Source organism: Hemiscyllium ocellatum, chromosome 20 (genome assembly GCF_020745735.1).
Source record: "Hemiscyllium ocellatum isolate sHemOce1 chromosome 20, sHemOce1.pat.X.cur, whole genome shotgun sequence".
NCBI classification, from domain to species: domain Eukaryota; kingdom Metazoa; phylum Chordata; class Chondrichthyes; order Orectolobiformes; family Hemiscylliidae; genus Hemiscyllium; species Hemiscyllium ocellatum.
Genome location: NC_083420.1, coordinates 55515751 through 55539049, shown reverse-complemented (window position 1 = coordinate 55539049; position 23299 = coordinate 55515751). Strand labels below are relative to the sequence as shown.

Below are 23299 nucleotides of genomic sequence, written 5' to 3'. Positions count from 1 at the left end.
AGGATCAATCTTTTCAACCAGAAGGCAGTGGGAATCTAGAGCTCACTGCCTGTAAGAGTGGGAAAGGCAGAAACATTGAAGTAGGATTTAGATGTACACTTGCAATGCCAGGGCATACAAGGCTATGGGCCAAGTGTCGGAAAATGGGATTAGAATAGTCATGTGGCTGTTTTTGATGGATGTGGATATGATGGGCCAAAGAGCCTTTTTCTGCATAGATATTGATCAGCTGTCCATTCCTAACTGGTCTCTTAGAAAGTGGTGGTCAGTTAAAATGGGACCACCTAGGTAAACTGCTATAGCCTTTACTTCCTATGTACATAATCCATCCAGGTCATGGCTGCTTATTAGAATGTACTAAATCCTATAATGAATACACTGATTGCATGGGCCAATAATTTGACATAAATGGATCAGTTCATTCTCACTCTAATAGAGAGTAAACAGAGGGAAAACTAATGGTTCAACCCACTTGAAATATAATCATCCCATCCATTTGAGGTGGCTTGGAACTATAGCAACAAAAAAATCTCCTGCCATTACTGACATAAGTTTACTCCATCAAAATACACCTTAGACGATGCTGCATCATTTAACCACTAATCAACAACTGTTCCAACACAGGCAGCATCCCTGAAACACACCCTTGGCAAAGGCAATTCAACAATATAGTTATTATCCTGAGGTGCTGTCTCTCTCCAGTCTAGGAGGAGGAAACACCAAAAGAAAATCATTTCTTTTAAAAAAAAGAGGAAGCCTCTCTGTCTAAGACTTGACTCTAGCAGCAGAGAACACCATTTCTCAGTCGCCAAAGATCGTCACCTAACTGAAAGCAAAACCAAACACTGCTCTAAACAGTTAGCTTGCTCTCTCTCCAGTAATGCTGCCTGGCCCACTTTGATCTCCAGCATTGGTTGTTTTAATCCTTTCTGAGTCGACGAGAGTCTGACCCCACCTGCCCATGATTCTTTTGTCTCGGAAAAAAACCACACACAGGCAGAACCTCAAAGCTCTTTACCAAATGCTGGCCGATACAAAACATTTCAGCGCCACTGTGACAACACCCCTCTGTGAGAGAAACTAGATAGAACATGTCTCTTTTAAAGGCTCACACCATATTGTTTTCCATCAGCCATGTTCTTGCTCAAATCACCTGAACCTGTGTCCCTCAGCAGTATCCTACTTACCAATTGCCTCCTAACTTCGTATCATGAGAAAATTGAGGAAAGTCACCGTAATACGACTGGACCACGGGGCTGCTCTCCCATTTTAGAGAGGCAACTGGTGATGGTTTAGCTTGAGGGTCACCACGCCTCAGGGAAGAGGAGAGGTTGAAAAGTAGAGTCCTTCAGGATAACCTCAGCTGGTCTAGGAACTGACTCACAATGTTCGCATCACACTGCATTGTAAACCAGCTGTCCAGCCAACTGAGCCAAGCTCAACTGAACAAGTAACATGGGAGTGTCAACATTGATCCTTGTAGTACACATCCCAGATGTCAGATCAGTTAAGCAGTTAGTGAATGCAGTAGTGACAAAAGCTAACAAAGTACTTATTGCCACATTTTGAACACGTTTAACCTAAATTATCTTGGTTCATTCTAAACACTCCTAAACTTTAAGAATTAAATGTAGAGAAATCACAATTGTTATTTCTCTCAAATTTTCCAAACTCATTTTGCTATTGGATTCTCCAATTCCCTTCCTTCTTCTCAAAGAGGATGGCATTTAATAAACCAGCACCTTGTCTTTCAGCTCTGGAGAAAACATTTCAGTATAACTTCAAACTTCAATGAGTTAGTCACTCTGATTCCAAAAGGAATGGTCATTCAAAGACAACCTAACCAATCATAAATCGAGAGTGTAGATTAGATTAGATTCTCTACAGTGTGGAAACAGGCCCTTTGGCCCAACAAGTCCACACCAACCCTCTGAAGAGTAACCCACCCGGACCCATTACCCTCTGACTAATGCACCTAACACTATGGGCAATTTAGCATGGTCAATTCACCTGACCCTGAATATCTTTGGACTATGTGTAGTGCTAGAAAATTCCTGATAAAAGGCTTTTTCTCAAAATGTCGATTCTCCTGCTCCTCGGATGCTGCCTGACCTATTGTGCTTTCCCAGCACCATGCTCTCAACTCTGATCTCCATCATCTGCAGTCCTCACTCTCTTCTAACCAATCGAAAAGCCGTTACCATGCTTAAGTCGAGGCACTAAATTCCAATTAATGTCTAACTCCTAGATATGTAAAAACAAAGTTCTCAATAAAGAATTTGGGTAGAAACTACAAGATTTGAAGTTTGAACTGGCTGCTCTCTCTCAGCTTGTAATGAAAAGCACAGAGTTGTAAAAGGAACAGCCAGCAAACTCAATTGGAGACAAACAAAATACATCGACTCCCAGGGGCTGAACATCGCTCACCACTACTGAAGTCCAAATCAGCCAGCAACATGTGGAGACAGAATAGAATAGCAATTTGTCACTTGAAATTATGAAAATACGCGTTGTATGTAAAAGTTGTTTCTGTTGTGTGTTTGCTGAGCTGGGAATTTGGTTCACTATTGTTTCATCCCCTTTCTTAGGTGACACCCTCAGTACTGTGGAGCCTCCTGGGAAGTGTTGCTGTACTGTTTTGGTTGGAATTTATTTGGTTTCATTCTCACTGCTTCCAGTTGCTCGTTGCAGTGGTAAACACCACAACCAGCTATCCTTAGAAACCATACACACAGACGATAAGTCCACAAACCCGAATGGGACAACACAACAATAATAGGACAAACAGAGGACAGCCAGAAAACTTCCAGAAGCATGGCACTTATCCACAGACTCCATCAACAAGCACATTAACCTGGAACCAATATACTGGCCACTACAACGAACTACCGGAGCCAACAACCGGAAGCAGTGGGAACGAAACCAAATAAACTCCAACCGACACAGTACAGCAGCGCTTCACAGGAGGCTCCACAGCACTGAGGATGTCACCGAGACAGGGGATGAAACGGGCGGCACGGTGGCTCAGTGGTTAGCACTGCTGCCTCACAACGCCAAGGAACCCAGTTCAATTCCCTCCTTGAGTAACTGTCTGTGTGGAGTTTGCACATTCTCCCTGTGTCTGCGTGGGTTTCCTCCGGGTGCTCCGGTTTCCTCTCTCAATCACAAAAGATGTGCAGGTCAGGTGAATTGGTCATGCTAAACTGCCCACAGTCGAAGGTGCATTAGTCAGGGGTAAATATAGGGTAGGGGAATGGGTCTGGGTGGGTTACTCTTCAGAGGCTCGGTGTGGACTTGTTAGGCCGAAGGTGTGTTGCTGGAAAAACACAGGAGGTCAGGCAGCATCCAAGGAGAGGAGAATCAATCCTGTTTCGGCCTGTAGCCCTGCATCAGGAAGCCTGATGAAGAAAACCAAACTCACGAGCATACCCATAACAACTGCAGCCAGCAACTGAGCTACAAATCTTTACACAAACCTTGATGTGTATAAGTTGCCACAATTCAGTGCCATTTTAATTTATAGACATTATAAAAAGAAGTAACTGAGAGAAAGTTAGAATATCTTTAGTTCCCTCCTCAGCTCTTAGGTTTCTGGTGTGGCTGCAGGATACCACCACCAAAGCAAGGATCACCAAAAGCAAGGATTCCCAGACCGGACCTGCATCCCGGCCACCGCCAAAAGCCAGTGCATCGCTGCCACAGCAAGGCAGGACAGACCAGATCCAACAAGTCACCAAAGCTGCCACATTGCTGCCATAGCCAGAAGAAACAAACCATACCCACCATAACCGTCACTGAAACCACCGCCAGGAAGAATGGACCAGACCCACTGACAATAAAGCCACGGCCACCGCAACCACGAGGAGTGGACATCCAGATCCATCACTATACAGCAGGCCCTCGGCCCTTGCCTTCCTCCACCACAACCGCAGGAAAGAGCGAATGAAAGATGGCAGACCCTGCATGAACTGCAAATAGTCAGAAGCTGCAGGACAACTTGTGCTGCTCCAGCACCAGCTCAGAGACAGAGGCAAAGCGCACAATCTCAAGCTCGTCCTCTCAGAGAAATTGCCACACTTGTGCATCAATCGTTGAGCATTAGCTTTGGTTACTGAGCCTGACTGCAAAGGCAGTTTGTGTTTTTGCACCACCACCCAAACACAGCACAGTCCAAATCGCAGAATCACATGTCAAACTAGAAAACTGTTAAAGATATTTACAAACTAGAATCATTCAAGCTCACCTAATCCAGTCTTTCCCTTGTCTGTTTCTCTTCCTGTGCCCAGATAGGTTTCTAATCCACCGTAGTTCCTTTGCAATCACCCCTCTTCTGCTGTAATCTCAATCCTCAAATCTTATTGAATAAGGTGAAACCAAAGTGGTCACAAAGACTTAACCCCCCCCACCTCCCCTCACGGCTCAAACTAAAAGTAACTTACAAGGGAAACATTTTATCGTGAGAAGGCAAAAGGAATGGTCTTACGATTGAGACCTGGCTTCCTCAGAATTTGCTAATTATTTGCAGCACACCACACAGCAGACTAACAAGGAAAAGAAAGCTGCTTATACTGCAGCCTTGGAAGACACATGACATGAAAGCATGTGGTTAGATAAAAAGGCCATTACAGACACACTAGGACAAAAAAGTCTTTTTAACAAAATCTTGAAATCAAAGCAAAACATTTGACATTTCTAATCATGTGGCAAATTGCAGAATGCCCAATTTGCATACATAAAATACATTTCTTCAAATTTATTGACATATAGATTCCGGTAAATAAATGGATATTCATAAATGTCATTTTATTTTGAACAAAGATTGGTACCAAAGTACCCAAGGTGAACTAAATCATGTTGACATTGTCCCAAGGAAAATGGTTCCACAGTCCTAGATAATATTGGTCCCTCAAACAACATCAACAGAACAACTCCGCTGAATACCGGGAATAGCAGATGACTCTTGAGGCCAAATCGAGTCAACTAGGCTCTTCTCGTTCATAAAAACGAGAGATGAGCACTCTTGAAATACTCAAATTCCTTAAGATGCCTCATAAGGTAGATACGGAGGGTGTTTCCTCTGTCCGAGAAATTCCAGAGTTAGGGAATTCTGTTTCAGCATAAAGTGCTGATCATTTAGAGAGAATCGTAGCCTCGCTACATAGTAGAAACAGGCCAGTCAGCCCAATCCACCCTAGCCTGCACATCTTTGGATTGTGGGAAGAAACTTGAATACCTAGAGGAAATCCACACAGACATAGGGAGAATGTCTGTGTAGGAGTCTGCATGGTCACCTGAGGCTGGAATCAAACATGGATCTCTGACACTGAGACAGCGGTGCTCACCATCATGCCAGCCAATACAAGCTACTGCAAGAGAAAAAGTCCTGAGAATATTCCGGTCTTTCACTGTTCTGGCAATTTCTTATCACTCTGGTTTCAGACTTCAGTACATGCAGTTATTGCTGTAGGTACATATTCCCAACCTATTTACACTATTTCTATTTAGTTTCCAGATTGGATCTAAGGAACTCTATATGATGAATTGGAACAATTTGCAAAGCTGCAGATTAAGGAGGAGTGTTGGTACAGTGCATGGTTCACACCGTATTTAAATCAGTCACACCTCTAAAGTGCTGGCCCTACGGAATGACACTAAATCCACAGGACTCAAATTAAATAAATTTACCAAGAATGGGTTTGTACACTGAAAGGAATCTGACTATACAAAGGCTGAAAATATCTGTAAACCTTTTCTTAAGAATAATGCACACGTGTAGTTTAGCAGAAGTTCGTAAAGGGAAAAGAAAGTGACTGGTACTCGCTTGTGGCTTGTTGGCTGAACATACAGACAGGATGTTACTCAACCACTGGATTTTAGCGTTTACAGACAGAGGTAGTCCATTGCCCCAGTGCTTTTGCCAACTTTTTGTTGGAGCAACAAGAAACTAATCCCATTGCCCTATTCACACCACTCCTCTCCAAACCCCCCCCCCCCTTCCCCACCCCATAAACCTGTTCTTTCTCAACTTCCAAATATTTACATTTTCTTCCTGATAGATTCCATTGGCTTTGCCTCAACTACTTAGCATCATGTTTCCAAACAGCTCACTGGATGAAAAGGATCTCATCCGTCCTTCTGCTGATAATGAAGTTGTTCCCCTCCCGTCACAACCCGTTATGAATTTCATCAGTTCAGTTAAATGAGCTCCTTAATAGAAACAAAAGGATCCGAATTTTCTCACGTAACTACTTCTTCTTCATGACTGGCACTATGGGGGGGGGTGAAGGGCTGGTCATGTGAGGAGCTGTTGATGATTCTGGGTCTGTACTCAATGAAGTTTAGAAGGATGAGTGGGGGGCGGCGGTATCCGATCAGAACTCGCAGAATACAGAAAGGCCTGGATATTGTCATTGTGGAGAAAACATTTCCACTAGGAGGAGAGACTAGGACCTGAGGGCACAGCCTCAGAGTGAAGGGGTGCAACTTCAGAACAGAGATGAAGAGGAATTTCTTCAGCCAGAGGGATATGCATCTGTGGAACTCATTGCCACACAGGTCTGTGGAGGCCAAGGCAATGAGTGTATTTAAGACAGGGATAGAGATACTGATTGATGTTGATTGACAAGGGGATCAAGGGTCATGGGGAGAAGGCAGGAGAATGAGTTGAGAAAATACCAGCATAATCAAATGGCAGAGCCAACTGCCATTTGTTCCAAAAATGTTATATAGTTTATGGTCCAATAACATTGATGGATAGCTGAACATATCCAAAGGACTGCACCTCAAATAACTCAACTCTTCCTTGGTACTGTGTTCCTGTTTGATGGCTGCAAAGGTGTAGGTGACTCCTGCAGGAGATGAATGAGAGAATGGCAGCTGGTGCTGAACATTCTGCAAGAATGGCGAGCCCCTGTTGTCAGTAGGTGGGCACAGTACTCATCAGGATTATGGAGTGGCTATAGTGAGACTATCCAATAGGCTTATTCACCAGGTAAACAGTCCAAAGATGCATGCCAATTAGGCACGATAATCAGACTGCTCCTCATTTACCCCATCTTGCTTAACTGTTGATTTTTATTTTACAAATACAAATCTTTGAGCAGGGCACACACAAAAAACAACTTACCGAGCTAACAGAACATGTTCATTGGCAGGTAGCTGTGCCAATTCTTGCAGCTATGGCCAGTGCCATAATTCCAATGTCAGCAATGAGTTCTGTGACAACTAGCTCAGTTCTTCAGTAAATATGTATCCACTTTCCAAACGCAATGTTTAACATGATGTGGAATTGTCTGAATTACCAGGCAATGCATTCACTATACGTCAAACTGGTGACTGCTCAATGCAGAAAGCAATTTCATTTCTCCGCGCTGATCAACAAATTGCAATATGACAGGGTTATCCATGGTCACTGTACTATGGCAATTCCACAACTACAATCAGAGCTCACTAAAACTCATCGAAATCGGAGCATCAGCTCTCGGTCTTCTCTTAGGAGCTCAATGGGTAATAGGCATCAATGATGTTTGTCCAAAATCTCTTTTGGCAGGCCCCTTCCTTTCTCAACAGGATGCTGTCCAGTAAGAGAAATGTACTAGACTTCAATGACCATCTCAACAAGAAGCTCCGCCGCACTATTACTGGAGGAGCTGGCCAAGTGCGACTTTGGCAAGAGGGATAAACATACTTGACCTCATCTTCACCAATCCACTTGATGCAGATGCAATTTGACACAGCACAGGTACAAGTGAGCACTGCACAGCACCTCGTGGAGACACCCTCTGAACACGTGCAGCAGCGGCGGTGATAGAGTCGGCTAATCCCGGCCATCAGAACCAGCTGCAACAGTAAAATAAGCGGCTCATTTGAGCTATCGGTGGCAGCAACACAGTCAGTTCCTCCCCAACAATCAGTTCAGCTTTCCCCAGCAGGAGACTGACAGAACAGGGAGATAAAACTTGAAAATCTGGGCTTTTTCCTTTTCTTTTATACAAGAACTTTGAGATCAGGACCTCTTTTTTCTTTTGTCTCTTGTTCTTTTATTTCTTCTCTTGCTCTTTATTTAAAATTCTGGTTTTCAATTTGGTATTTTACAAAACAGTTCTGTGGCGACAATGTGGCAAGAGGACTCATGCTGGTATTGGTCTCAGCTTGGGGTGGAAGAGCTCAGGGATCAAAACAAGGACTGCAGATGCTGGAGATCAGAGTCAAAATATGTGGCACAGGAAAGTGACAGTTGGTCAGACAGTAGGAGTTGACATTGAGCAAAAGCTCTTCATCAGGAATGTAGAGCTTGATGCAGAGCTTATGCTCGAAACGTCGATTCTGCTGCTACTCGGGTGCTGCCTGACTGGCTGTGCTTTTCCAGCGCCACACTGTTTGACCATGAAAAAGCCCAGATCCAGGCCTATGGCCACACATTTAAATTAAGGGTTGTAATACTAAACTTTTAATCTTTTTCTTTATTTTCCACTTTATACCTAAGATTTTGTACCTAGGTATCTTTGTACCCAAGATGGCGCCAGGGGAAGAGCGACTTAGTACACCTTTACATCAACTCTGTATTCCTGTAATTGAGTACATGTGATGATAAAATCTAATTCTATGCCCCTTCTTCCCATTAAGGACACTTCATCGTATTCTGTGGCACTACCACTGAGCTAAATGACTAGCACTTTCACACACACTTAACAAATGGAGCAACTCAAGGCTTTAGGGCGGCACGGTGGCTCAGTGGTTAGCACTGGGATCCCAGGTTCGATTCCAGCCTGTCTGGAGTTTTCACGTTCTCCCAGTGTCTGCGTGGGCTTCCTCTGGGTGCTCCAGTTTCCTCCCACAGTCCAAAGATGTGCAGGTTTGGTAAATTGGCTGTGCTAAATTGCCCATTGCGTTAGGTGGGTCAGGGCACTGTAGGGAATCTAATCTGATCTCAGTCAATACGCACAGGGACATCAGAAGTCCATGCACCAAAAAGGAAACTTAAAGGCAGTTTCACACAAAATCTATCGTGGCCAATTACTGCCCCATCAGTCTAATTTCAATAATGAAAATGATGGAAGGGGCCCTTGACAGTGCTATCAAACAATAACCTGCTCACTTCGCTCAGTTTGGGTTCCACCAGGACCACTCAGCTCCTGACCTCAATCCAGCCTTGGTTCAAACATGGATAATAGGGTTGAACTCCAAAAGACAGAGAGAGTGACTGCCCTTGATATCAAGGCCTCATTTGACTGTTGCCCCAGCACAACTAGGAACACGTGAATCAGGGAAAACCCGTGATGTAAATCCTATGACTCCAATCGTTAGTTGGAATCATAGCTGACACAAAGGAACGTCAAGGTTGATGGAGATCAGTCATCAGTGCCCCAAGCCTAACCATCTTTAGCTGCTTCAGCAACCTTATGATGCAAGCAAGAAGGAATGCTGATGACTGTACAACATTCAGCACCATTTGCAATGCTGCAGGTACTGAAACAGCTCATGTTCATATGGATGTAGAGAACATCCAAGCTTGAGTTGGTAAGTGGCAGGCAAAGACTATCTACCATTGTCTCTTGATATTTAATGGCATTACAAATCGCTGAATCCCTACTATCATCCTCCTGGGGGTTATTAATGACTAGAAACAGCATATAAACACAGTGGCTACAACAGCAGGTCAGAGGCCAGGAATATTGTAGCAACTAAGTCATCTCCTGATTTCCCAAAGCCTGTCCTCCAACTATATGGCACAAGTCAGGAGTGTGATTGAATATTCCCCACTTGCCTGGATGTATGCAGTTTCAAAACCACTCAAGAAGCTTGACACCCTCCAGGACAAAGCAGCCTTCTGGGTTCACATCTTCAATATTCATAAATCTACCACCAACGCTCAGTAGCAGCAGTGTATACCAAGTACAAGATGCACTGCAACAACTCAACAAGGCTTCTCTGACAGTGACATCTAAACCCATGATCTCAACCATGCAGAAAGACAAGGGCAGCAGATCCAAGGGAAGACTGCCGACAAGTTTCCCCTCCAAACCACTCACCATCCTGACTTGGAAGATATAGTCTTCCCCTCTTTGTCGTTGGGTCAAAATCTTGGGACACCCTGCAGTATGTGTGTGTTACCACAATCAAGTGGAGTGCATGGTTCAAGAATTAAGAATGAGCAATAAATTCTGCCGTAGCCAACAGCATCCTTTTCTTTCAAATGAATTTAACAAACAAGGAGGAAACACAGATATGGGTTTGGAAACAAAGTGACCAAATGATCCCTCTGAAGAGGATTTGAGTCAAGAGTAGTCAGAAACAGACTGCTTTGGAATCAGTGAAGCTTCTAAAGTAAAAGGATGTAAATGGAAAATTAAATGATGAGATTAGGACATGAAGCTGAAGAAATGTTTTTTTTTTAAAAATGGAGCAACCAGAGGTGCTAAGCAAATAGGCAAAAGTGAGGACTGCAGCTGCTGGAGATGAGAGTCGGGAGCGTGGTGCTGGAAAAGCACAGCAGGTCAGGCAGCATCTGAGCAGCAGGAGAATCGACGTGTCAGGCAAAAGCCCTTCGTCAGGTGCTAAGCAAATAGCTGAGTGAATGCAGCAGCGGCCGTGTCAATACTTAAGAACGGGTGAGATAGATGGCTGAAGGAAAGCACCTGGAACAGAGCAAGCATGTGACAGAGACTATTACTCACATTCCAAATAAACATGAATGTAAGCTGAATAAAAACCAAAAAAGCCAGGAAACTGTAAATCAGAAATGAAAATAGAAATTGCTGGAAAAGAACGATCAGTCGAGCTGAAACATTAACTCTGATTTCTCTCCATAGACACTGCCAGACCTGCTGAGCTTTTCCAGCAATTTCTACTTTGGCCTATGAATGTAAACTGTTTAGATGGTACGGCTTTCTAACTATGGGGCAATTATATGCCTCAAACATTCCATTTGCTACAAAATTAACAAATAATATCTGACAGCATGAGGTCCCATATAGTAGTGTATGTTACCAGGAAAAGAAATACCTTTACCCTCCAATAAAAAAAGCACAAAAATTAAAACAGAAGCCAGTACCAAAACAAACCATAGGTTAAGGATACAAACAAATAACAGTGTTCAACACTGTATGGGTGAAAAGACGAGCAAAATTTGTAACTGGTTTGACTTGGTTCAATTACTTCAAAAAGCTGATGCATATGGGCAGTACATTTATTTCTAAGTGTTATAGGGTTGTATTCAAACTGGTATTTCCGTCTCTACAGCTCTTTCACTCAGGATCTTTTGTGAGCCTATTCCAGAAGCTCAAAATGGAACTCTCAGTCCAAGGGCACCAGATTTCATTTCTAACATTCAAAAAAAGCTTTGCTCCCTTTTCATAGAGACCACTTCAGCTGGTCTAAGCGCCAGCTGGAAAATCACATTCAATGGGAAAACTGATCCATTCACAAGTCTCTCCGCCAGCTTTCCCAGCCTCCATTCCACTTTGTGGCATCAACCCTGGTGTTCATGACCTAATCTCATTACTATAAGCTGATTTACCTATCCTCACAGAGACCATTTCAAATTAAAGACCAGCAGAACAAGTCAGTTCAAAAGATTTGCAGTAAGTACGTCTGAACATTACATCTGCTTGCTGGATTGAAAAGTTAATACTGGAGCAGCTGTGCAAAAAGGCCACAATATCACCAAGAAATTAGCTTTAATCCCAAAAAAAAGGTGGTTGAAACAGTAAGTCATCCTACAGCCCAACTCGTTCATGTTGACCAGATTTCCGAGACTGAACAAGCCCCATTTGCCTGCATTTGGCCCATATCCCTCTCCTATCCATGTACCTGCCCAAATGTCTTTCAAATGTTGGGTAACTGTACCCGTCTCTACCACTTCTGCTGGCAGCTTGTTCCATACACGCACCCTCTCTTGAAAAAGTTATCCCTCATGCCAGTTTTAAATCTCCCCCCTCTCACCTTAAGTCTATGCCTGCTAGTTTTGGACACCCCTATCCTGGGGAAGAAGGCCTTTACTGTGCACCTTATCTATGTCCATGATTTTATAAACCTCTGAGATTACCCTTCAACCTCCAACGGTCCGAGGAAATAGGTAGATCACACCCAGAGAAATTAACCAATTACAGTGCAACCCAAAGCTCAAGAGAAGCATTTTCATCTGAAATCTGGGAGCTGAAACACTAATCGAGATTGCAGTGTAAACTTTCGGCTGACACTATCTAATTCGGTAGAGTGGAGTAGTGCCGTTTGGATGAGATGATAAATTTAGGCCCTGTATGTCCCCTTTGGTTGGACATAAAGATTCCACAGCACTATTACAATGAAGAACAGGGAAATCTTCGGTGTTGTTGAGTGCATTTACATTTCCCTGCATTACAAAGGGAAAGTGAGAACAAAGCAGAAATCGGTCAACAATGCAGCTGTCCCATACCATCCATCCCCTTATATATCACAATTCATCTCTCAAGGATCACTTGAGTCCAGGTCGCCCATCTATAGAGAGGATATTATTAAATTGGGGAGGGTTCAGAAAAGATTTACCAGGGTGTTGTCAAGAATAGACGTTTGAGTTATAAACATCAGCTGGATAGAATCATAAAAGCCTCTAGAGCATGATAGTGGGGGCCCTTTGGCCCAACGAGTCCACACTGACCCTCCAAACAGCATCCCACACAGACCCACTTGTGTACCTACCTCTAACCCTGCATCGCCCATGGTTAATCCACTGAGCCCGCACACCCCTGGACACGATGGACAACTTAGCACAGCCAAACCATCTAACCTGCACATTTTTGGATTGTGGGAGGAAACCGGAGCACCCGGAGGAAAACCACGCAGACACAGGGAGAATGTGCAAAATCCACACAGACCCGGAGGCTGGAATCAAACTCAGGATCCTGGTGTTGTGAGGCAATAATGCTAACCACTGTGCTGCCCTAGGCTAGGAACTTTTTTTTCACTTGAGCACAGGAGGTTGAGGGGTGACCTGGCAAACTTTTATAAAATCATGAAGGACATCGATAAGGTTCTTTACTCCCAGAGTAGGGGAGTTGAAAACTAGGGGACTTTTTTTTTTAAAAAAAGGTGAGTGAGGAAAGATTTAATAAGACATGAGGGGCAATTTTATTTTTAAAACAGAAAATGGTTCATATATAGAATGATCTGCCAGAGGGAGTGATGGATACAGGGACAGTTACAATGCCTAAAAGATATTTGGATAAGTACATGAATAGAAAAGGTTTGGTTTGGAAATATCATTGGGCAGTGAATAGTTGGACTGAAGGATCAGTTTCTGTTTCGTTCGACTCTATGAAGCCTGTAGCCAGTAATTCAAAACTGAGCTCACTTTCTTCTGAGAGAGATTATTTTAAGCAACAGCAGATCAACACTGCCTGCACATGCACACATCCAGCTACACATTTTTATATTCCAGAATGTTTTTCTTTTTGGAGGTTTTAAACAGCTGCAGAGGTGAAGCCAGCAGAGGTCAACCCATTGTTGGCCACTATGTTTATTATTTTCTCACTTACCTCAAAATTGCTTCCATCTCTGTGCCTGCGCAGTGTCCAATGGAAAAAAAAACTGTCAGGAGAGAAAGTGTTGCAACCAAGTGACAACGCCCATGTAGCCTTGGCAACATTACCTTCTCCTTCAGCTACAACAATTCAATTTGGAAAGAGCCAAGCATTGGAGCCAGGTCGAGATGCACTGTGCCAATAGCAAGCCAGGGCTGTATGTGTACACAATTTCACTTTTCCTACTGTCATAGCCCAGAAGAGGCTCAAACATCACTTTCCAATTTTTGAACATTCACCCAAAACAGAAGGCTGATATTATTGGAACAGTGGACTGCATTTTGAATAATTTCGGGAACAACTTTTGAGACCATTAGATTCTTGATCAGGCAGGAAACGAAGGGTTACAGGGAAAGATGGACGTAAGGAATGTTGAATCGGTCATGATCCCAGTGAATGGTGTAACAGACTTGAGGGCCCAAAAGACCTACTCCTGTTCCTATTTCTGATGGGCTTTTCTCATACAATCTTCTGCTACTAATCTCATGAATCATGTATCGCATTTACATGGAGCACTCCCTTGGAATTTGCAGTCAGAGGTACAGATGGTCAACAGTTCCAGAATCTTCTAGGCATTCACCCCACAGGGGCTATATTCCAAAGTCGGGCTGTGCACGATTTCAAATGCTGCATGCCAGAAACTGCCCTTGGCACGTTGCTGAGTGACTGTAAATGACAAGCTGACAGGAAAATTGGCTCCCCACTAGACGAACAGTTCCCAGTGGAGAGGCTGGCCAAGCAGATGGCTGTCCTCTTTCTTCACGATAGGCAGAGGATAACAAGGTTCAAGACACTGCCAGGTTGGTCCAAATTAATCTCTTACTGCTACGGTACCCACCTCCCACCAAGGCTGATGGCCTGCCACTCAAGACAGCATGCAGAATCTTCCATCAATGGTTCTCACCAATCCTATTCCCTGCCAACCTACTAACCTTTTCAGCCCTGTACACTTCCTACTCACTTGGCACACCTCCACACCTTCCCCTCCACCTGCACCATCGTTAACTGCTGTGCCAAACACAGCCATCTTGTTCAGTCCCTCCCTTTGTCTCACCGCTGGAGAAAATAGGACAGAAATGGCCAAGATGGATGACAGTGTGGCTGGGCATTGGTCACATCAAGAAGAAATCCTTGAGTTTATGGAAGATCCAAATCACTTGTAGATGTTGAAATCTCTATTTCCTACCAATAGAGTTAGCTTTATTGTGCTGCTCTGCGTTCCTCTCCCATTGTTGCCATATTTATCAAAACAATATTCTTAGCATGTTGTCTACCCCTATTGCATAACTCATTTCATCTCTCATCTCCACAGGCACCAACAGCACCCACACAGTTTCCCGTAACGAGACGGCAGCCTGTCTGGACGTCAACTTCTTCTTGACCTCGGACCTTGGACGGCACAGTGGTTAGCACTGCTGCCTCACAGCACCAGAGACCCAGGTTCAATTCCCACCTCAGGCGACTGCGTGGATTTGCACATTCTCCCAGTGTGCTCCGGGTGCTCCAGTTTCCTCCCACAGTCCAAAAATGTGCAGGTTAGGTGAATTGGCCATGCTAAATTGCCCGTAGTGTTAGGGGTAAAAGTGGAAGAATGGGTCTAGGTGGGATGCGCTTCGGAGGGTCGGTGTGGACTTGTTAGGCCCAAGGGCCTGTTTCCACACTGTAACTAATCTAAGAAGCCACAAATCTCAGAGGTTGCACCAGCACCAGCTCAGACATCAACACCTTACTTAGGACTTGATCTAGATTAGAGTCGAGAACATATCATAGCTAGGTCTCCACAGCTGAACAGTGCAGACCAGAAATAGGTCCTTCGGCCCATCAAGACTGTGCAAACATATGAATTCTTAATGAAAAACGTTTTGCCTTGATGTAGTACCCTATTCCCTACCTATTCATGCATCTGGAGGGGCAACTTTGATTTAGACTAGATTAGTTTAGATTCCCTACAGTGTGGAAACAGGCCCTTCGGCTCAATCAGTCCACACCAACCCTCCGAAGAGTAACCCAACCAGTCCCATTTCCCTCTGACTAATATACCTTATACTACAGGCAAATTAGCATGGCTAATTCACCTAACCTGCACATCTTTGGACTGTGGGAAGAAATCGGAGCACCCGGAGGAAACCCACACAGACACGGGGAGAATGTGTAAACTCTTCATATGGACAATTACCAGAGGCTGGAATCGAAGCCGGGTCCCTGGTGCTGTGAGTCAACAGTGCTAACCATTGAACCACCGTGCCCCTGATGAAGGGCTTTTGCCCGAAACTACGATTTTACTGCTCCTCGGGTGCTGCCTGAACTGCTCTGCTCTTCCAGCACCACTAATCCAGAAAATGGACTTATTTCTGCCCTAAGTACTGAGAAAACGTTTTGTTTTGCGTGCAGTACAGGCAGACCATAACATAGAAGGACAAACAGATCATAGGGCGTTTAGGCAGAGTGACGCATACAAGGTTATGGCTGCACAGGTGGTGTACAACAGCAAGATCAGCATTAGATTTGAAATTAGAGAGGTCCATTCAGCATTCTAATAACAACAGGGAAGGAGCTGTTCTCAAACCAGTCAGTGTGAGGGTTTAAGCTTTATAAGGCAGAGGGTGGTGTGTGTATGTGGAACGAGCTGCCAGAGGAAGTGGTGGAGACAGGTAAGTTACATTTAAAAGGCATCTGGATAAGTACAACAATAGGAAGCGTTCAGAAGGATATGGACCAAATAGCAGCAAATGGAACAAGGCCAGATTAGGATGTCTGGTCAGTGCAGATAAGTTGGACCAAAGGGTTGATTTCTATGCTGTATGACTAAGGGTCTGTCAAGGTTCCTCTTAAATGTTGCTAGTGTATCTTCCTCAAACCCCTCTGCTGGCAGCACATTCCAGGCACTTACCACCCTATGTGCATCGAGGAAGGCAGGCCCTAGGGCACTTGGCATCCCAACACCAGGCAGGTGCTCACGCCAGGCAGAAGGTGGCCACATGGTGTCAGTCATCGTTAACTTTGTTAAAATGCACAGACAGAACTGGGAGCAGCAGCAGGCAGACAAGCGGGAAACTGGTTGCCAGGTTACAGTCCACCTACACCATCAGTACCATCTCTAGTATGATCGGTATCTGGCCATTCCATGTACAGATCAATGATTTCCAGGGAGACTCAGGCCCAGCAGAACACTCAAGAGTTGCTAGAGATGAGCAGAGACCTGCGCTCCATTCCTTTTGCCACTAGCACTCAATGGTCAGGTGACAAGGAAAGTGAAAAATTTTGACCACCAGGTGTCATTTTCTTTCAAAGAGATCACAGGTACACTGCCAGAGGTAGAACCTGATGCAGAGAACCCCCACCTTAGGAAATTCCAAGTTCTCAGCCTCTCCACTTTACCTACGACCTCTAACCTTGTAAAAGAACTGGCTCAAAAAGTAGAAGACAGGGGTGGTGGTTGACGGTTGTTTTTCAGACTGGAGGCCTGCAACCAGTGGAGTGCCACAAGGATTGGTGCTGGGTCCTCTACTTTTTGTCATTTACATAAATGATTCGGATGAGAGCATTAGAGGTACAGTTAGTAAGTTTGCAGATGACATCAACATTGGAGGTGTAGTGGACAGCAAAGAGGGTTACCTCAGATTATAACAGGATCTGGACCAGATGGGCCAATGGGCTGAGAAGTGGCAGATGGAGTTTAATTCAGATAAATGCGAGGTGCTGCATTTTGGGAAAGCAAATCTTAGCAGGACTTATATACTTAATGGTAAGGTCCTAGCTAGTGTTGCTGAACAAAGAGACCTTGGAGTATAGGTTCATAACTCCTTGAAAGTGGAGTCACAGGTAAATAGGATAGTGAAGATGACGTTTGGTATGCTTTCTTTTATTGGTCAGAGTATTGAGTACAGGAGTTGGGAGGTCATGTTGCGGCTGTACAGGATATTGGTTAGGCCACTGTTGGAATATTGCGTGCAATTCTGGTCTCCTTCCTATCAGAAAGATGTTGTGAAATTTGAAAAGGTTCAGAAAATATTTACAAGGATGTTGCCAGGGTTGGAGGATTTGAGCTAAAGGGAGAGGCTGAACAGGCTGGGGCTGAGGGGTGATGGATAGGGTAAATAGGCAAAGTCTTTTCCCTCAGGTTGGGGAGTCCAGAACTAGAGGGCATAGGTTTAGGGTGAGATGGGAAAAGGTATAAAGGGGACCTAAGGGGCAACTGTTTCACACAGAGGGTGATATAGGTATTGAATAAGCTGCCAGAGGAAGTGGTGAGGCTGGTACAATTGCAACATTTAAGAGGCATTTGGATGGGTATATGAATAGGAAGGGTTTGGAGGGATATGGGCCGGGTGTTGGTAGGTGGGACTAGATTGGGTTGGGATATCTGGTCTACATGGATGGGCTGGACTGAAGGGTCTGTTTCCATGCTGTACATCTCTGTGACTCTATGACTTTAAATTAAAGCAAAGGAAGGGACTGGATCGTCTCAGGATTGAAAGGTAAGGCAGAAAAAATGAACATCAAATCACATATAGAGCGCAAAAATATAGACGGAATGACAGACAAGTTTGAGAGAGAAAAGTTTTAAAAATTAAATCTTTCAGTTTAAAATCTACAATCGAAACCTAAAAGGAATGAAATTCCATGCTTGTAAAAGTTAAGTGATTGGCAGTAATTAATACTGATCACAAAAACCATTTTGTGCGCAGTTTTATGGTGGGATGGGAAAGCTTTAAAAGAGACGTAAGGAGCAATGTTTTCATGCAGAGGGTGGTGCGTGTATGGAATGAGCTGCCAGAGGAAGTGGTGGAGGCTGGTACAATTGCAACATTTAAGGAGGCATTTGGATGGGGACAGGAATAGGAAAGGCTTACCAGCATATGGGCCAAATAGAATCACAGAGATACACAGCATGGAAACAGACTCTTCGGTCCAACTTGTCCATGCCGACCAGATATCTTATCCCATTTGTCTGCAGTTGGCTCAAATCCCTCTAAATCCTTCCTATTCACATACCCATCCAGATGCCTTTTAAAATGTTGTAATCGTACCAGCCTCTACCTGAGGATCTTCCTCATCTCCTGCGGTTCCACACATAGGTGGCCCTGCTGCTCTTTAATGGCTCGGATTCTCTCCATAGTTACTCTTCTGTCCTTAATGTAAATGTTGGCAAGTGGGACAAAATTAATTCAGGCTTTCTGGTCAAATGGCTGAGTTGGACTGAAAGGCCTGTTTCTGGGCTGGCCAACTCTGTGAATACTCTATGTGTGGGACATGGGCATTGCTGGCTGGCCAGCATTTATTGCCCATCCCTCATTTCCCTTGAGAAGGTGGACTGCTACAGTCTATGTGCTCTCTGTTAACCCACAATGCCAAGGGAGGGAATTCCAGGATTTTGACCCGGCGACAGTGAGGAAGCAGTGACATATTTCAAAGTCAGGATAGTGAGGTCTTGGAGGGGATCTTGCACATGGTAAGGTAAATCTTAAAGACTTCAGATTTCCATGTTTACCATTGATCTGTCTTCATCTAAAGTATAGATAACATTGAGCAGCATTAAAACAACCAACATTTTAATAGGTCATCACCACCGGACTGCTGGGAATGACACTTCCAATGTTTGCAATGAAAGTTGCTACCAGTCATATAGTATTGTTCTGGCTTGCTGTGATAATAGCTTGTTTCTTTAAGTGGTTTGTTTTGTATAGGTTCCAGAAAATTCTTGGTGACAATACACTTTTCAAACTGAGACATTAAACATGAACCGAAACCAAAAGGTGTTTTTCTTTATTAATCCTTAGGGATTATATGTAGCGTGGGAATGAGTTTCCAGACAGAACATTAAAGCTGAAGTATAACACCCCGAGATTCACTGATGTTCTCAGCTCCTGTTCAAATAAAGGCCTCTGGATTGCAGATAAATGATTCTAAACAGTGATTGAAGCAAACAGTTTACTTGAAGGCAAATCAGGGCAGGACTTCACAGTAGGGCCCTGGTGGTGGTGGGGGGGGGTTGGGGGATGTTGCCGAATACAGGGACCCAGGAGTGCAGATTCATCGTCCCTTGAAGATGGAGTCGCAGGTAGACCGGGTGGGGAAGGCAGCATTTGGTACGCTTGCCTTTACTGAGCAGTGCATCGCAAATAGAATTTGGGATGTCATGTTGCAGCTGTACAGGATATTGCCACTTTTGGAACACTGTGTACAATTCTGGTCCCCCCACAATAGTAAAAATGTTGTTAAACTTGAAGGATTCAGAAAAGATTTAAAAGAATGTTGCCTGGGTTGGAGGGTTTGAGCTATAGGAAGAGGCTGAATAGGCTGGAGCTGTTTTCGCTGGAGCGCCAGAGGCTGACAGTGGCCTTACAGAAAGTTTATAAAATCACGAAGAGCATGGATAAGGTAAATAGACAAAGTTTTTTCCCTGGGCTGGGGGAGTCTGGGACTAGAGGGCGTAGGTTTAGGGTGAGAGGGGAAAAATTTAAAAGGGACCTGAGGGGCAACTTTTTCACACAGAGGGTGGTGCATGTATGGCATTTGCTGCCAGAGGAAGTAGAGGAGCTGAAAATGTGTTGCTGGAAAAACACAGCAGGTCAGGCAGCATCCAAGGAACAGGAGATTCGACATTTCGGACATAAGCCCTTCTTCAGGAATGAAGAAGGGCTTATGCCCGAAACGTCGAATCTCCTGCTCCTTGGATGCTGCCTGACCTGCTGCGCTTTTCCAGCAACACATTTTCAGCTCTGATTTCCAGCATCTGCAGACCTCACTTTCTCCTAGAGGAAGTAGAGGAAACTGGTACAATTACAAGAGTTCATAGGCATCTGGATGGGTATATGAATATGAAGCGTTCAGAGGGATATGGGCCAAATGTTGGCAAATGGGGCTAAAATAATTTAAGATACATGGGCGAGTTGGTGCGCAACACATCTCTGTGACTCTTTAACCCAGTTTGGGGTAATTATGCACTAAGTCTTAGAGACGGTCTCCAAGTCTAGTGATCATTTACATATTAGTTCTCTAAACTTACGTAATCAAGTTGAGCCCAAACAAACCAAGGAAGGCATTGTGCAGGATCTCACTTTGGGTATGACCTGGGGAAGAGGAGCAGGTTTCAAAGGGAGAGTATTCGGGCAATAGTGATCATACTACAGTTAGGCACAAAGTAACTCCAAGAGAAACCAAAAAAATTTCAAAAAGGGGGGAAAACTCAAAACTGAAAGAAAGCCACTTTTAGGTGACTTGCAAAGGAGATCATGTGCAACGAATTGGAAACACATAATTGAGCAAAAAAAAAAATCAAGCAGCAGCAATGCAAATCCTTCACAGCAGATAGCTGGGATATAAATTAAATTTGTTTCCAAGAGAGAAAAAAAACACTCAAAACTAGAGATCTGTGAACCACTGCAAAGAGGGGGACTGAAATAAAATTGAAAAACAATGTTTATGGAGTTGAACAGACAGAATGTAGAGAATGCGTGGCAAAAGTCAAAAATGTTGCAAGTAGAGTGGACAGGGTATTAAAACATAAGTAGTAAAGGCCCACTAAAAGGGATATATAATCAGGTTTGGAATCTTGCAGAAGGAGGAATGCCAGAATACTATTCAAACCCTGGATCTGAATGTACTGTGGATAAGGGCCCTCAAATGTTAATTACTAGGAGTGAGTGTCTCTGCAACACTACTCAGAAACATTGCTACTAACAGATATTCAATTGGCCAGCTCAAACAGACTGGGCTTGCAAGCAACAGGAAAGGATTGACTTGATCTTATTCTGAGCAACCGAACCATTTAAAAAAAAATTGTTCACAGAGTGTGGACATTGCAGTGTCGGCCAGTATTTACGGCCCATCCATAATTTTCCAGGGATTCAGGTACGGCTCAGTCATAGAACTGTACAGCTGTACAGAAACAGACACTTTGATCCAACTCGTCCATACCGACCAGATATCCTAATCTAATCTAGTCCTATTTGCCAGCATTTGGCCCTATCCTTTTAAATCCTTCCTATTCATAAACCCATCCAGATGCCTTTTAAATGTTGCAATTGTACCAGCTCCTCCACTTCCTTGGTAGCTCATTCCATACACACACACACTACCGTCTGTGACCATTGATGTGGATCTGGAGTCACATGTAGATCAGACTAGGTAATGGTGGCAGATTTCTTTCCCTGAAGGACAGACATCAGTGAATCATATTAAGTTCTCACATTCACCAACAGTGGTTACACAGTCATCTTTTAAAATCTAGGTTTTATTTAATTCAAATTTTGTCATCTGCCATGGTGGGAATCGAACTGTGTCACCAGAATAATAATCAGGCTCTGTGGATTACTGGGTCCAGTGACAATACCACCAGGGCACCACCTCTGCTGTTGAAATCCTATCTGTCCACAACAGCATTAGTAGCATCACCTCCCACATCCTTGTGGAGACCAAGTCCAGCCTTCACAGAGAGGAAAGCTATTAGCTTGCATCGTTAGTGTGAATTTATTCCTATCTGCTCAGAACTGGGTATCAAAGAGGCACTGTGGGTGACCAGCAGCAATACTGCATTTATTCACTAACTGTAACTTCTTAACTCAGCATGTCCTTCATTCTGGCCATTAACAAGCCAATCCACAGGAGACGACAAGAGTGAACTTGTCAGGAAGAGCACCAGACACGCTTTAAAACTGAAATGTCAACATGGTGAAGCTAAAAAGGACTGAATGTATGCTAAACAGTAGAAGCAACATGATAAAGATGAAGATAAACATTCCTCAGTCCTGTCACATCTCGTCATGATTAATGGTAGATAAACAACTGATGAAACCTGTGTGATTTTCTGTTACCATTTTATATTTGAAACTAGTGGCATATGGGGGTTTATCTATTTCTAGGAACTGGTTTGACACTTAAGCAGGTCAATCTATCTGAAACTGTGATCTGAGACTGTGATGTGCTTCCTGGAGTGTTAATGAAAGCTTATCTGTATTGTTGGGTTTTACGATGATAGAGAGAAAACATCAATAGGTATTAGCTTGCTTTTGAATTTAGAAATAATCAAAATTGAATGAAGCCAGATACAAATAGTTTCTCCTGCAAAAAAAGAGATTGTTCAGATCTTTTAAGGGAATAAGTTGCCTCATTGAAATAAGTTAATTTATGAAATGTCTAGACCAGGAATGCTGGTTAGTAATCTGCATTGGTTATTCCGAGCTGTGCAATTCTAAGATCTCAGTTATGGGCGGACTCAAAAAAATGGCCTTACAACTCACAGGAATGGAATGAAAAGCAGTTAAGTCAACCGACAGATTTGCTAGGAAAGGCAAACTTTCTGGATTAATTGTTAAATGATGGGGCTGAGGAATAGATTGGACATTGTTTCATCATGTGTTTCGAAATCTTGCAATCTATATTACATTTGATTTGCTCTACTTTATTGTGACTTCTGTATGTATTAAGCTTCTGTTTTATTGTTAAAACCAACTCTGCAGTCTTGTGTTCTCATGGTTCAGTGGAAGACTAAGTTAAATAGAAATAAAATCAAAATGTGATCCATCAAAGCACATTCCTTTCTGATCCAATAGTAACATCAGCGGGGAATATAACATAGCGAACAAGAGTAGGCAGCTTCACAAATACCCACAGCCTCAATAATGGGATTGTCCAGCACATCAGTGCAAAACTCAAGGCTGAGAGGTGCCAAATGGTGTTCCACCTCAAATCTCATTATATAGCCAGCTGATATTAAGGAATTAGATTGCTGAGAAAGG

At 43.7% G+C, this 23299-nt stretch overlaps 1 protein-coding gene across 4 annotated transcripts in view; it reads right to left on the bottom strand.

Moving 5' to 3' along the window:
- Nucleotides 1-23299, bottom strand: part of LOC132825531 (inactive rhomboid protein 1-like) — a 366299-nt gene that overhangs the window by 172508 nt on the left and 170492 nt on the right. The window contains exon 1 of one of the 4 annotated variants that reach the window (XM_060840895.1): nt 4244-4261. The exons of the other annotated variants lie outside the window; for them this stretch is intronic. The gene's annotated coding sequence lies outside the window, so the exon portion shown is untranslated. Of the gene's footprint in view, nt 1-4243; nt 4262-23299 lie in introns of those variants that run through there. 4 annotated transcript variants of the gene reach the window in all.